Here is a 13804-nt window from a genome sequence, read left to right as displayed (position 1 = left end):
AAAGCTTTTCTGTAATGTCGCTTCATATTTTCAATTATGCCCTGGTGCATAGGCTGGACAGGTGGAGTTGTATTCCCTTGGAGAAAGAGGCATGTTATTTTGCCATCATCACTTTTGATTTCACAAGAGGGGTGTGTCGGGGCATTGTCCATAAACAGCAGTGCTTCCTGCGAACTAACTTGCTCCTGCTCTAACTTGAGGCACGAAAACGCTGTAGAAGCATTCTGAAAAAATTGTTTGGTCCATCCAAGCACTTTTTTGGGCATAATAGTTCACAGGCAATGCGTTCATATTTAAATTTTTGAAAGCATTTGGTCTTTTGGATTTACCAATTACAAGAAGGGGTGCTTACCGGTGGCATTTGCACAGACCATCATAGGCGTACGTAGAATTTTCTCAGGCGGGTTTTCAATTTTTTTTTCTTCTCGGGGGGGTGTTTACGTTTTTTCCTGCAAAATAACACTATAACCTCGGCTTGAGGGTGAAGGGGGTTAGAACCCGAACCCCTCCCCCTTTGCGTACGCCAATGCACACCATAGCAGTGATCCGATGTTTTTGGACCTTAAGACCTGGGACTATTTTGCCCGTATATTTTTTTCAGAAGATGACGGATAACAGAAACTGACGGTTAATCGAAGTTTTACTGTATTTATATGGGCTTTTATAATTAACTTCCAGTAATCCTGTGATTTCGCTAATTCGGCACACCCTAGTATGATATGTGCCAGATTAGCGCGAGTGTACGGTATTGGTCTGTCACGTGAAATACGGGACGATCCTATCTTTCGTGAATCCAGGGGGGGGGGGCAATTGCCCCCACCAAAAAATTAAGGAAAAATTTATCTTTCCTGTAAAATAAGGGACGACAAAACGAACCTGATTGTGTCTACCGCCACTACATCCGCAGCTGAAGGTGCTTGTCTTGGCTTCATTCACAGATGATGTCTGCCTCAGCTCCATTCACTGCTGAAGATGACTACCTCCGCTTCATCTGTAGCTAGAGATATCGCCTCGGGTTTATTTCCGCTGATAATGTCTGCCTCGGCTCCACTGAGTAGCTGGAAATATCTGCCTAGGTTTTATTCACAGATGAATATGTCTGCCTCTGCTCATGCGTGAATCCGAGGAGATCGTCAACGATTCGGCAACTGCCCCTTCAAGAGCCAAAAATGCGGGGAGATTTATCTGTCCCATAAAATACGTGACGATTCAACGAATAAAGAACTCAAACATTAAGTCACCCCTCCCAACGCATAACTAGATCCTCGCCTGGATCCTATGAACCTTCACAAATAATCGTCTCTCCCGACTTATCAACCTGGATCCTAGCCTGGCCGCGTAATTACAATTCCTACTTTCTTAGTAACACAGGAAGCATTAGCACGCCAGTGATTGGTTACTGCGAGCAAAAAAGATAGCAAGAAGTTACGAGAGGCGGAGTTTAGGGCGAAACTGAGTTTCAAGGTTCATTAACGAAAAATGAAAGGATTTTTTATTGAATCAGTAAATGTGTGTGTGTGATAGCTGAGCCCAGCTTCGCGAGCTATTATTATTGTCTTCTCGATGCACGCGAACCGCATTTGATTAAATCAGAAACAAAAATAGAAATATTGTTTGGTAAATCAGTAAATGACAGCAAAGATGAAAAAAAAAAAATTGGATGGGTTTCAGACCGGGGAATCGAACACAACTTTCGGTACGTGAGTCTCGTACTATAACCATTACTCCAACGGTGGTTGCCGGATTAAAGCACAATTAAATGTATCTATTGTTAAACGTCGAAAGCAAAAATTTCACCGGAACAGCTTTGGTATAAGGGACACGCCAAATTGGCGACTTTTTTTCAGGCGATAAGTTGCCATCGTTGGCGCACTCTGGTTTGTTGTTGTTCTGCTGGGTTGTCGTTGTTCCAGAATGTTCGTAGAATTCTGCCAGTCGGTGGCGCTGACTGTTGTTTTTCCATGTTCTTAGCGTCCTAGCGCGTCTTTCAAACGGGTTTCACTGCCATTTTCAAACTGGTTTTCTCTTTTTCTCATTCTATCCTCTCTCTTTTTTTCTTCCAAATGACGTCACTTAATAGCCGCGGCGTTTTGAAAAACCGTTGGGATAGTTCTTCATATTTTCTCTTCCTTCCGTATATATGATGTAGTGTGTGTGTCGGATTAATTGGAATTTTTTTGGATATCTTTTCCCTCAGGTTGTACCTTTAATATTTTCCAATATTTATTCTTTTCTACATGCAGGATGCCCCTGCATTCTTTTTATTTTATTTATTTATTTTATACCGTTGATTATTTATAAGAACCCGGATTCTCGGAAAGAGAGTCCGGGCTTTAATTTATAATACATAGAATATTTTTATTTATACAGCAGGACCGTTATTTATTCACAACGGTCCGGGTTTTATTTAAACCCTGATTTCATTTTTTTTTATCCAGTTTTATTTTTTAAATACTCCACAGCTTATTTTTGTTTATGCCATTTGTTTTTACTGTTTTCTATGCTGGCGACTTTTTTTTTCTGGCGCACATAGTGTCTGGCGGCTTTTTCTCGGGCCGTCTGACATATTTGGCGCCGGAAAAAAAAAGTCGCCGAAAATCGCCAACCTGTCCCTTATACCAAAGCTGTTCCATTTCACCATGTGTGACATAATGGTTCATCACTCATTTCGGCCAATCATGATGTGCTAAATTTCTACAATGTAGCTAGAAATGTAAGGATTGTTTATAAGCCGCCTGGCCCTCCCGTGATGTCACTGACGCACGTCAAATTTTATTTTTAAATACCAGAAATTGCAGAAAAGGACGTGTAAAATTTATATTCACCAACGCCAGTATATTCAACATTCAGCATACTATACTTTACCTCTTCAAGAGTTGAATTTTGTGATGATGTTGTGTTCTGGGAGATGTCACTTTATTGTGAACATCACCACCATGGGCGTACGCAAGATTTTCTCAAGGGGGGATTAAAATTTTTTTCTTTTTCTGAAGGAGGGTTTTTTAAGTTTTTTCATGAAAAATTAACACTATAATTTCGACTCGCGGTGAAACCACAACCACTCCCCCTGCAATGGACATCTCTGCAACCACGAAAAGACAGGAGGGGGTTGCGCAAAAATGCATGCACGCAGAGAAAATTTTTGTTTATAAAATGTTTTGAACTCTAGCTTAGATTCATTACGAGCAGGAATTTTAAGGAAATTCGAATAGACCAATCAAATAGCTTCATTTCACAAGCAATCAATCGGAACGTTGCATTAAGGCGGAAACACATTACACTGACGTGACGTGTAACTACGCCACGTCAGATGGCACGGGATCATATCGGACATTATATGGTGTGTACACTGGTCTGATGTTTTATGAGATGCATTAAGGCATGATGACGAATTTGTGAAATCTTATTTGTGGAAATTCTGTGACGTACAAATTATGCGACGTGGAATTTTCACGAATCAGAATTAACCACTCCTCTGGCATGATGGGAATTCACGTCACGTCAGTGTAGTCAGGGCCGATCTTAGATCTAGTGGCGCCCCTCCCCCCAGGCGCGAATCCAGAGTGATGTGTCGGAGGAGGCAATTTTTGGAAGAGTTGATGAAATTTTTGCTAGTTATTACTGTCCCGGATTCATTCGACCATATCACTCTTGGTGTCGGGAGTTTTCTCCATCGCCCCCACCTCTTGGTTGGATATTACGGGACGATGAAGTCGGAAAAGCTTTCTTCCTAGAATGGGATTACTGCTATTTAACTTGTAAACAAGCATAAAAACCCAACTTGTTTAAAAACATTAAAAAAGCAAAACGTCACACATTTATGCATAATTATTTTAATTGAATTTTATGGTAAAATGCGTGTGTGGGTGTACGTATCACGTACGGGCTAAGCGGCTAATAAAAGTGGTTAAATTAAAGTGACATTTTCGCATGATTTCTTTCATATTTATAAAACTCGTGAACTTCATTTGCAATTATCCCTTTCAGACCTAGTACTAAGAAATACAAGGGGCAGGCAAACACCAGCTAAGGGCCCTTTCACACGGAGCGGATGCGGGTCCGGAAGAAGTTTTAACAATTGGAATATACTGCGCCTTTCAGACGAGCCGAAAAATCTCCGCACCTAGGAAATGTTCATGCGGGTCCGGACGTCGTCCGCATGTGTCAAAACCTAAGTGCGGGCTCCGCATCCGCACATAGAAGTTTTGACAATAGGTTTATTCGGAGCTATTCAGACGATGCGGATGCGGAGCGAATTCGTCCGCATCTTTGGCTACTTTTTGAAGGTGATTTTTCACGGAATTTTTTTAATTATTTGCCATAAATACCCTTAAAAACACCATATGATGGTCCCTGCTCATTAATATAATGTACCTACATACGTGTATCCCTTCGTTTCCTTCTGAGATTGAGATATAGCAACTTTAACTGCCTTTTGTCCATATTTCACAATTTTATACAATAAAACCTGCCAACAACGGCCACTGACGGGACCAAAACTATAAGCCGTTCTGTTCATTACGAATATTTAATTGACTGCATACCTTAATAACTTTTAAATTTAATTTAAAAATTTTAATTTTTTTCTTTTTAAATTTTTAAAATTATTTAAAAATATCAATATCTGAAATATTATTTTAAATATTTGTTATGTTTTTAAATTTTTAATCTGTTAATTTTTTTAAACTTTAAAAAAAAATACTTTTATTAAACAACGTTATCCACGTACGGTGTTCACTCAGGGACGGATTAAGTCGTTTGAAGACCCTAGCGCTTGAATATTTTTGGTGGTTCCCCCGATACCTACAAGTATATTTTACTCAATATTCAGTCTATAAACTGAAAAAAAAATGAAATTTTCTATTTCAGAAGTGAGACTAATCTAATGATGGGATTTCACTCTAAAAGGTTTATGAAAGTTATTTTATAAAACTTGAAAAAAGCAACTAATAAATTTATCGGTAGCATTTGCTCGAATGCAACTGATAAATTTATTAGTTGCTTTTTTAAAAGAATTATTATAAAATTTTTATAGTGTAATCCGTACTTGAGGCCGGGATTATACTATAAAGTTTTGTAAAAGATCTTTTATAAAACTTTAAAAATTCAACCAGTAGGCGCATCGGTTGCATTCAAGCAAATGCAACCGGTGATCTTAATGGTTGAATTTTTCACGTTTTATCAAAGAGCTTTTACAAAACTTTTATAGTGTAATCCCGGCCTAAGACAGAATTGTGATGTAAATATTTCTAAGCACAGGCATTTTGAAAGTCCCAACCCCTCCCTTTTTTTATACTTGCAAATTCTTTGATATTTGCTGAATTTTTTTTTTTTTTTTGGAACATCGAATGTTTTGGATGTTTTTGGATTGGATTTTTCGAACATTGGATGTGTTTTTGGAATTTTCTTTCATATTTTTCGAAAATTTTTTGAAAATATTTTAAGATATTTTCTCCCATCGACTACTTGTGAGGATCGGAATGGAGGCATCTTTAGGCTCAATGATAAAAACCACCAAAGAATGCCTCTAGGCTGCCTATGGGCACTGAATCAGGGGTGAAGGAGAAAATAATTACAAAAATTGCGAAAAAACAGTTTTTATGCACGAATTTCGAACTAAAGATGCGGGCGATTCGTCCGCATCTTCAGTGCTCGTTTGAAAGGGTATGCGGATCCGCGTTCGCTCCGTGTGAAAGGGGCCTAAAGCACCGGGCCCTGCAACTTGGGCAGGCCCGTAATTATTCTGAGGCGAATGGGGGGGGGGCCCCCCTTGTAACTCCTCCTTTTTCTGGGCATAACCATTTCAAGGAGACTCCAAGAAAAAACTGCCCCCGAGAAAGCACGCTACGGCCCTGGGGAAGGGGCTCCCGAGCCAAGTGGTTTTTCTGAGGCCCTACCTAGTAAACTCTAGAAAATTTTAACTAGATCTCATTTTCGTGAGGCCCCTCTACTCTTGAAGTTTCCGGGCCACTCCTGGGTGGGCCCATGCGTTAAGACGGCACTGGGAAGGGGTTGTTTTTTTTTTCTCTGTAGATTTTTTTAAACCTCGGGGACTTTGGCTTTAATTTCCACGATAACGCACAATTCTTGAAGTTTGGGCTGAACATCACTGAGGTTAAAAAAATATCTAAAGTGAAAAGAAGCAACCCGCACGTTTGTGCATACATTGTCTAAAAGGATTATGCATAATCGCCGGTACAAATTATAAATGTTGCGAACTTTATCAAACTTACCGAGACAATTAATGATTATGCATTATCGATATGCTTTACGGATTCAACGCACATTTACCGTAACATACATTTAATTCTATATTTCTTCAGCTTCAAAAAATCTCATTTCAAATATACGAAGACACATGTCCGAAATTTCTCTAATTCGAAATGGATCTGCCGCCGCCCCCTCTTTGTTTTGGATGTGAGCTACATATTTCCATGGCAGTCCCAATTAACCTAACTATTCTGCTGCGTATAGTCCGTGGATTATACATTGAAATAAAAACAAAACTTCGGATCGATTGGTAAGAGACAATTCTAGGCTATGGTGTCGCAAGGAATTTTTCTCTAACAGGGTTGTTAATAAATGGAATAGCTTATCCCGCGGGTAGTAAATTCAAACACAATCGACAAGTTTAAAAAGAAATACGATAAACATATTGGGGTAAATCAAGAAGCTATCCATACTTAGAATAAGACAACCATAAATACATTTTTATGGGCATTGTATAATATTTTATCATGTATATATATTGTTTGTAATTGCATTTTTAATTGGGTTGCTGTACATGGGGCATCCATACTTGTTATGGGCCATCTTTTTCTCAGCCACCTCGTTGGGCATTTTGTCTGTTGTGGATTTGTATTTGTATATGAATTTCTTAGTGTGGATCAAAGCTACGAGTTTTAACTTCGAAGCGGCTTTAGCGTGGATAAACCACTGCATCTTATCTACACATTTTTTTTCTGAGAGAGAGGTTTCATTAGTTTACGTTAAAAATTTATTTTCAAAAACATATATTTTTTAAATATTTATAGATGGGGTAGATGTTAGTACAAAAATTGACATTTTCTCTACAAAACCGTATTAAACAACCCCCCTCCTCCTTGAGAGCGATTTTATATTGATAAATGAAATTTTCTCATGTGGGTTATATACCGCTGCGGTATATAACCCACGGTGCCTTTTTTCCTGAAACTAGCGAAGTTTGTATCTGCGGATTATAAGCAGCAAAATTCGATAGGTTTTGTTTAATTCTTATTCAAGACTAACGTCTAGGGACTGAGGAAAAAAGAAAGAAATAACTTACCTTCAAAATGACTCTTTAAGATAATTAAAATTCTTACAACTCTTATAGAAAAGTAATGCAACGAAAATTAAAATCGAAAATTTCACCAGGATCAACAGATTTTCATTTCGATGGAATTTATATAGACGTTTTTGGCCCTTCTTGAAAGTCGGTTGGCATATCTTGTCACGCAATTTCGGCATTTATTTGTGATTACTACCTTACTGCATCCTTCATGCTGACCGACCACTCCAAAGCAGGGCAGGACTGTCACCAAAATATCCCCTCCAATCAAGCATTTACGAATTTGAAGTGCTAACAGTCTCTCGCGATAGGGGGGTATATATTATTATACATATCTACACTATTGTTTTTTTAGATTTGAACAGCAACCGCAATGGCCCAACCCCACATAAAAATTCATAAAAAACGGAGAAATAACAATCGTTTTACATTCCTATCTTCTGACTCGACAGACATAGCTGTGTCCAGCTTCCTATAGTATTACACTGCTCAAAACAATTAGGGGAGCACATGGTTTTAACAAAATTACGCAAAGATGTATACCGATAAGTAACATAAAATGAATCATCTATAATTTAAAGCCCGCATTAGTTCGTGAAAGGTCACAATACAGACGAGCTGGTTGGATGGTATGGGGTGGAATCAGCATAGGCGGAAGTACGGACCTGCATATCATTCGGAATGGCATTTTGACGGCCCGAAGGTATGCAGACGAGATACTGCGACCTCATGTCATCCCTTACGCTGGAGCCATTGGAGATTCCTTTGTTTTCCAGGATGATAATGCCCGACCGCATAGAGCTCGTCTGGTGGAGAACATGCTTGAAGCTGAAACAATACAGCGTACGGAATGGCCAGCGTGCTCTCCTGACCTGAATCCAATCGAGCATGTTTGGGACATGCTCGGACGACGCATTGCTGCGCGACCAAGACCGCCTGTTACTGTCCGAGACTTGCAGATTGCACTTCTTGAGGAGTGGAACAGTATTTCCCAAAGTCTGATCGATAGCCTCATCGCATCCATGGCAAACAGGTGTGCAGCAGTCTTAGCTGTTCGAGGAGACCACACGCCCTATTAAAACTCATGCATCATGTCTAAACAGTACTTTTTTTTATCCTTTACATGTAACCAAATTGTTGCCCTAAATCATCTTTTCATGTTTTTTTCCATATTTTCAAAGAATTAAAGCTTAATTCCAAATTTTTTTACGTCTTTTTTCTGTATTGCGCATTGATACGCGTATACTATCCATTGTATGCCAATACGTGGCTGTCTCGCACGGTTTTCTTCACTTTTTTGCTTGCTCCCCTAATTGTTTTGAGTAGTGTATGTACCGTTTGTAGGTCTGTTGCTCTCTGTGGCGAGACTTTTTAACGGGGAGATCGGCTTGCATTCGCACCCCAAAGTTAGGAACCACAGAGTGGGTATATATATATATATATGTACTGAAATTTAATACTGAATTATTTCATATTTATGGCTTCAGCGAGTTGTTCGGCTCAGTGATACTTGTTCGATATAACGTTTGAACTCCCCACCTTTAGAAAAGGTTGAATTTTGAAAAAATCATTTCTCAGTGAGTGTCTACATTACAATATAAAAATACTGACCAAATTTCATGTTTATAGCTTCAGCGGTTCGGCTCGGCGTGATTTCTACATATGCCCCCTCCCCCCGCCCATTGAACCCTTTTATCATCCCCATAGAGGCCGAATTTCGAAAAAACACTTCTTACTTAGTGTTTACGTCATGAAGTAAAATTACGTCTGATCAAATTTCACGAATTTCAGTTGTTTCGGCTCTGGGTGATTTTTCTGTTACATTTGAACCCCCCCCCCCCCGTCCCCCTCTTTGACCTTTAGCGTTAGAATTTTCACAAATCCCCTTTTCTCTCTTATTCTTCACGTCATGAAATAAAACTTCTGGCCAAGTTTCATGAATATAGCTTCAGCGATTTCGGCCAGCACCTCCTAGAGATAGACCTCCGCACGGGTTGCCATAATCGTCATTCATACTACCTTTAGCTCATTTGAAACACATCATCCTATTTAATTTCTTCTTTTTTTTTTTTTTAAATAATAAATAGTTTATTAAGAAAGAAAAAAAAACAATATATACAGTGTATAAATACAGTATTCTACTCAAGAGATCGCTTGATCTGTCCAGAGTATACAAACAAATTTCTGTGGTGGCGAATACTTTCATACTAACAGGTACTAAACAAAATACAAGTATACAAATATTACAGAGGCCTTGGTGTGACAACACTGTATACTGGGGGCCGAGAAGTACCTTCCTATTGTAGTAAAATATTAATATAATTGATAATTAGTTTTTTGAAAGCTCTTAATTCATTTTCATATTTTATTTCATTTGGCAGGTTATTAAAATATAATGGAGCCAAATATATGAATTGCTTTTGGGTTAATGTTTTTTTAGGTTGTATAATATTATATCGAAAATCTCGACGGAGACGTGTGTTTGTTGGGCATTGCTTGATTTCAAACCAAGTAGGATTTTTATAAATAAACATTAGACTTCGGTATATATACAATATTAAATCTGTAGTCTGATTTATAATTATAGGCAGATGGTGTAGGGTTACGAGAGGAAATAATATTTATAGTTTTTTTCAGAGCACTTATTAAAACATTTAAATTGGACTCATAATCACCTCCCCAAACACACATAGCCTACTGAATAAGTGAGTAGAACCAAGCAATATAAAGTTTATGAATAAATTGAGGATATATATTTTTTAAGCAATATAAACGAACATTCGTGTATTTTATTTTCTTATTAAGAGCAGTTGCACGAGAGTTCCATTTCAAATTTTTGTTTATGCTCTGGTGCACGGCAAAGTCCTTTTTACTTTTTCCTTGCCTAGCTCCGGGGATTTTCATGCTACAGGTGCCATTCCAACGCTATTTAGTGTTTTTCAGTATGGAAATCGCATTCCAATACAAAAAACTTGGTGCTGCCATTTGATATTTTCGAAATTTTCTCACTGTAACCGTAACTGTTAGAGTGACACTGTTGTTTTCCATATCATTCTTGAGCGCATACCTCAAAATACCTTATGCCAAAATTTCATTCAGTTTCTGTGAATGGTATGATAGTTAGGGGCCCATATGTCGGGATAGTTTTTTTATAATCACCCCGTATTTAAACTCTTCAGTTTCCGAGACAATCGGACAAAAACATTGGTCATCAGAACATCCCAACTCATGGCATCGAATTATAAGTGTTCAAATATTTCTATTATATAATTGAAAATTTATATATTTAGTTTTGTTGAGATTCAAGGTTAACTTATTATGCTTCAACCAAGTGTTAATTTTTGTTAAATCTTCAGTATCAGATTTCAGCAGGGTATACGTTTGTTCTAACAAAACAATAGCTGTGTCATCGGCATAGCTAATCAAATCAGCATGTAGATCGAGATTATTGATATAATTAACAAAGATTAGAAATAAAATTGGTCCAAGAACAGATCCCTGTGGGACGCCATTTTTAATAATCCTGTACCTATTGTATCATTTATTTTAACTGCTTGAATTCTGTTTGACATAAGTTTTAAACCAGTGATAAGTGTTGCCTCTTAGACCTGAACAATATAACTTATGCATAAGAATTGGATGATCGACACTATCAAAGGCTTTTTTTAAGTCTAAAAACATAGCAAGGGTTCTATTACTGTCATTAGCACTTTCATATACTTTTTCTGAAAATTTCAAAATTGCCATCTCGGTATTTTTATTTTCAAGAAAACCGAACTGATTTCTCGAAAAAAAATTTAATTGATTTAGAAAATTTATAATTTTGTGTTTCATTATTTTTTCCACATTTTCGAAAAAACAGGCAAAATAGAGATCGGACGATAGTTTTTGAAATCATTGACATTACCTGATTTACGAATGGGTATGACGAGCTCATTTTAATTTATCAATAAAAACTCCACTGAGAATTTGAAGAGTTTATAATGTGGGTTATAAACTTTAAATGGTATTTACTGACAATTTTTATCATTTTTGGCGTGATTCCATCATAATCAACCCCTTTATTATTTTCAAGTTTTTTTTTTTTTTTTATTAAATTCTTTTTACATTCCTTTCCTCTATCTCAGTAACGACTATAGAATTATACTGGTTTCGTACTAAAAGCTCTATTTCATCAATTAATTCAGAATCTTCAGGTATTGCAGAATTAATAAAAAATTCATTTCATTCACTAATGTTTTAGAATCAGTATTTACTGGAAGTACTATTTTATTTATTTTTTTCGATTTATGATATCATTAGTAACTTTCCATTGTTTCTTGATGTTGTTACCATATTTTATAAATTTATTATAGTAAAAAGCATCCTTTGCAGCTTTTAGTTTTTTTTTAACTGTTTGTTATAGCTTTTGTAATTATTTTCCTTATCACGATCTGAAGGATTTCGTTTAAAAACTTTATAAAGTCTTTCTTTAGTATCGACCATACATTTCAATTCATATGTAATCCATTCACTTTTCAAATTATTTCCTGTTTTGCATTTAGACACTTTTGTCCAGAAATTACTATGCCTGAACACAATATCAAGAAATTTGTCATATAATACATTTGCATCAGCCTCATTGAAAATGTTTACATCAAATTCATAATTTTTTTACATATATTTCAAACTTGTCATAATCCACATTTTGACAAAACCGATTACTATTATTTTGATTATTATTTAAAAGTTCTGTATCAATTCCAAGATTACATTTAATAACCAGTGGTAAATGATCCGTTATCTCTAATTTTGATACTGCTGTTTCATATCGATAATTTAGCTTCGCGTTACGAATGAAAACGTGATCTAAACATGCTGACTTTCTTGTTGGTGTATTTATGTATGATAACCAAATTCAGACATGAGACTCATGTACACATCACAGTCCGTGTCCGACTTCAATATATCCATATTAATATCTCCAGTATAGATAATATTTTTATACCTTAAATTGCTAATAATTGATCTGAATTGACTCTCATTGGTATAATCCATTCGAGAAAAATCATGGGATCTGTAAATTAAAATTATGCATAGATCTAACATTTCACTGTACAAATATAAGCCTTCAGCTGTATTAATATTCAAGGCAGTACTTAAAAATGAATATTTGTTATTTACGTATGCAATAACACCGCCTGATCTATTTCTATTTCGACATTCAAAAAAGCTATTATAACCAGAAATATTGTACAGATCAATTTCATGATCTTTGATCCAAATTTCAGACAGTAATACAACATCACACAAATGGAACTACTAACCTTTCTAAATGCAATAATAAGTTGTTAAAATTTTCACGGACGCTTTTAATATTTACGTGCAGTATATTGAAAGTTTCAGAACTGTTTGAAAAACTCACTAAATCATCGAATGTTTCAAGGCAAGGTAAATTGATACGTACATTACTTATTCCTGGGAATTCTGCTGTTGAATAATTTTATCTAAGTCTATATATATATATATGTTACGAATATGATAAAGTTTTTCACCCTGCCTTTTCCTCAGTAAGACCTTGCCGTCTCTCACCCACGCAAAGTCAAAACTGTTATCCTTCTTGAACTTCCGAACATTATAAAAAGATCTTTGAGAGTCTTAGTAAGATTTTCATTTTATGAATAGCTTTGAATCACCATAACGCGTTCATCGATTTCACTTGCATTTAATCCTTTCTTGCTTCGGCTAGCTTCGATCCATTCATCTCGCACCCCGGAGTCTCTAAATCGGACAATAATTGGCCTAATCTTATTTTTGTTTACCGAATTTACCCTATGTAGCTTCATTATATCACTCGGTTTATACACGTGTAAAGTTTTATTAATTTCAGTCACTATTTTCATCACATCCTCCCCCTTTTCCTCCGGCATTCCTTGTATCTCTATGTTGCTTGATTTCGATCGTAACTCAATTTTATCCAGTTCATCGTAAATGTTCTTGATTTTTTCTTTCAAAACATTATTTTCACTTCGCAACACTTTTCATTCGATCTCTTTTTTTTTTTTCATTGTCTAATTCTTTCTTTACCTCCATCATTGAACTCGATTGATTTTCTCAATTCCATCATTTCGGCTTTCAACACACTGCATTCTTCAGAGAATTTTTTTTCCATCTGTTTAGTCATAATTCGACATTCTTCACGAATAATATCATGTATTTTTTCAAGCCCCAATTTTTCCCGTTTTTCGATCTTTGCTGATATTATGCAGTCAGTACACCGCCATTTTTATTTCATTTCAGCAGACTTTTTTTGAGTCTGTGGTTCCAACACATTTCGGATGAATAGAAGTGATTCACAACCAGAACATATGAAAATACCTTCTTCCCTTCCAGTACTTCGCCTTCACAAATTGAACATGTATCCACCATTGTTATAATTGATCAAAACAGATATATTAATATAAATATCAATTTGAGATTGGGGGAAAGGATTGCACTGAGTTAAATACATTCGTG

The sequence above is a fragment of the Pholcus phalangioides genome, unplaced genomic scaffold, assembly GCF_987345545.1.
Source record: "Pholcus phalangioides strain wild (caught in Gottingen) unplaced genomic scaffold, Ppha-v1.0 ptg000017l_1, whole genome shotgun sequence".
Classification (NCBI taxonomy): domain Eukaryota; kingdom Metazoa; phylum Arthropoda; class Arachnida; order Araneae; family Pholcidae; genus Pholcus; species Pholcus phalangioides.
This window is presented reverse-complemented; position numbering follows the sequence as displayed.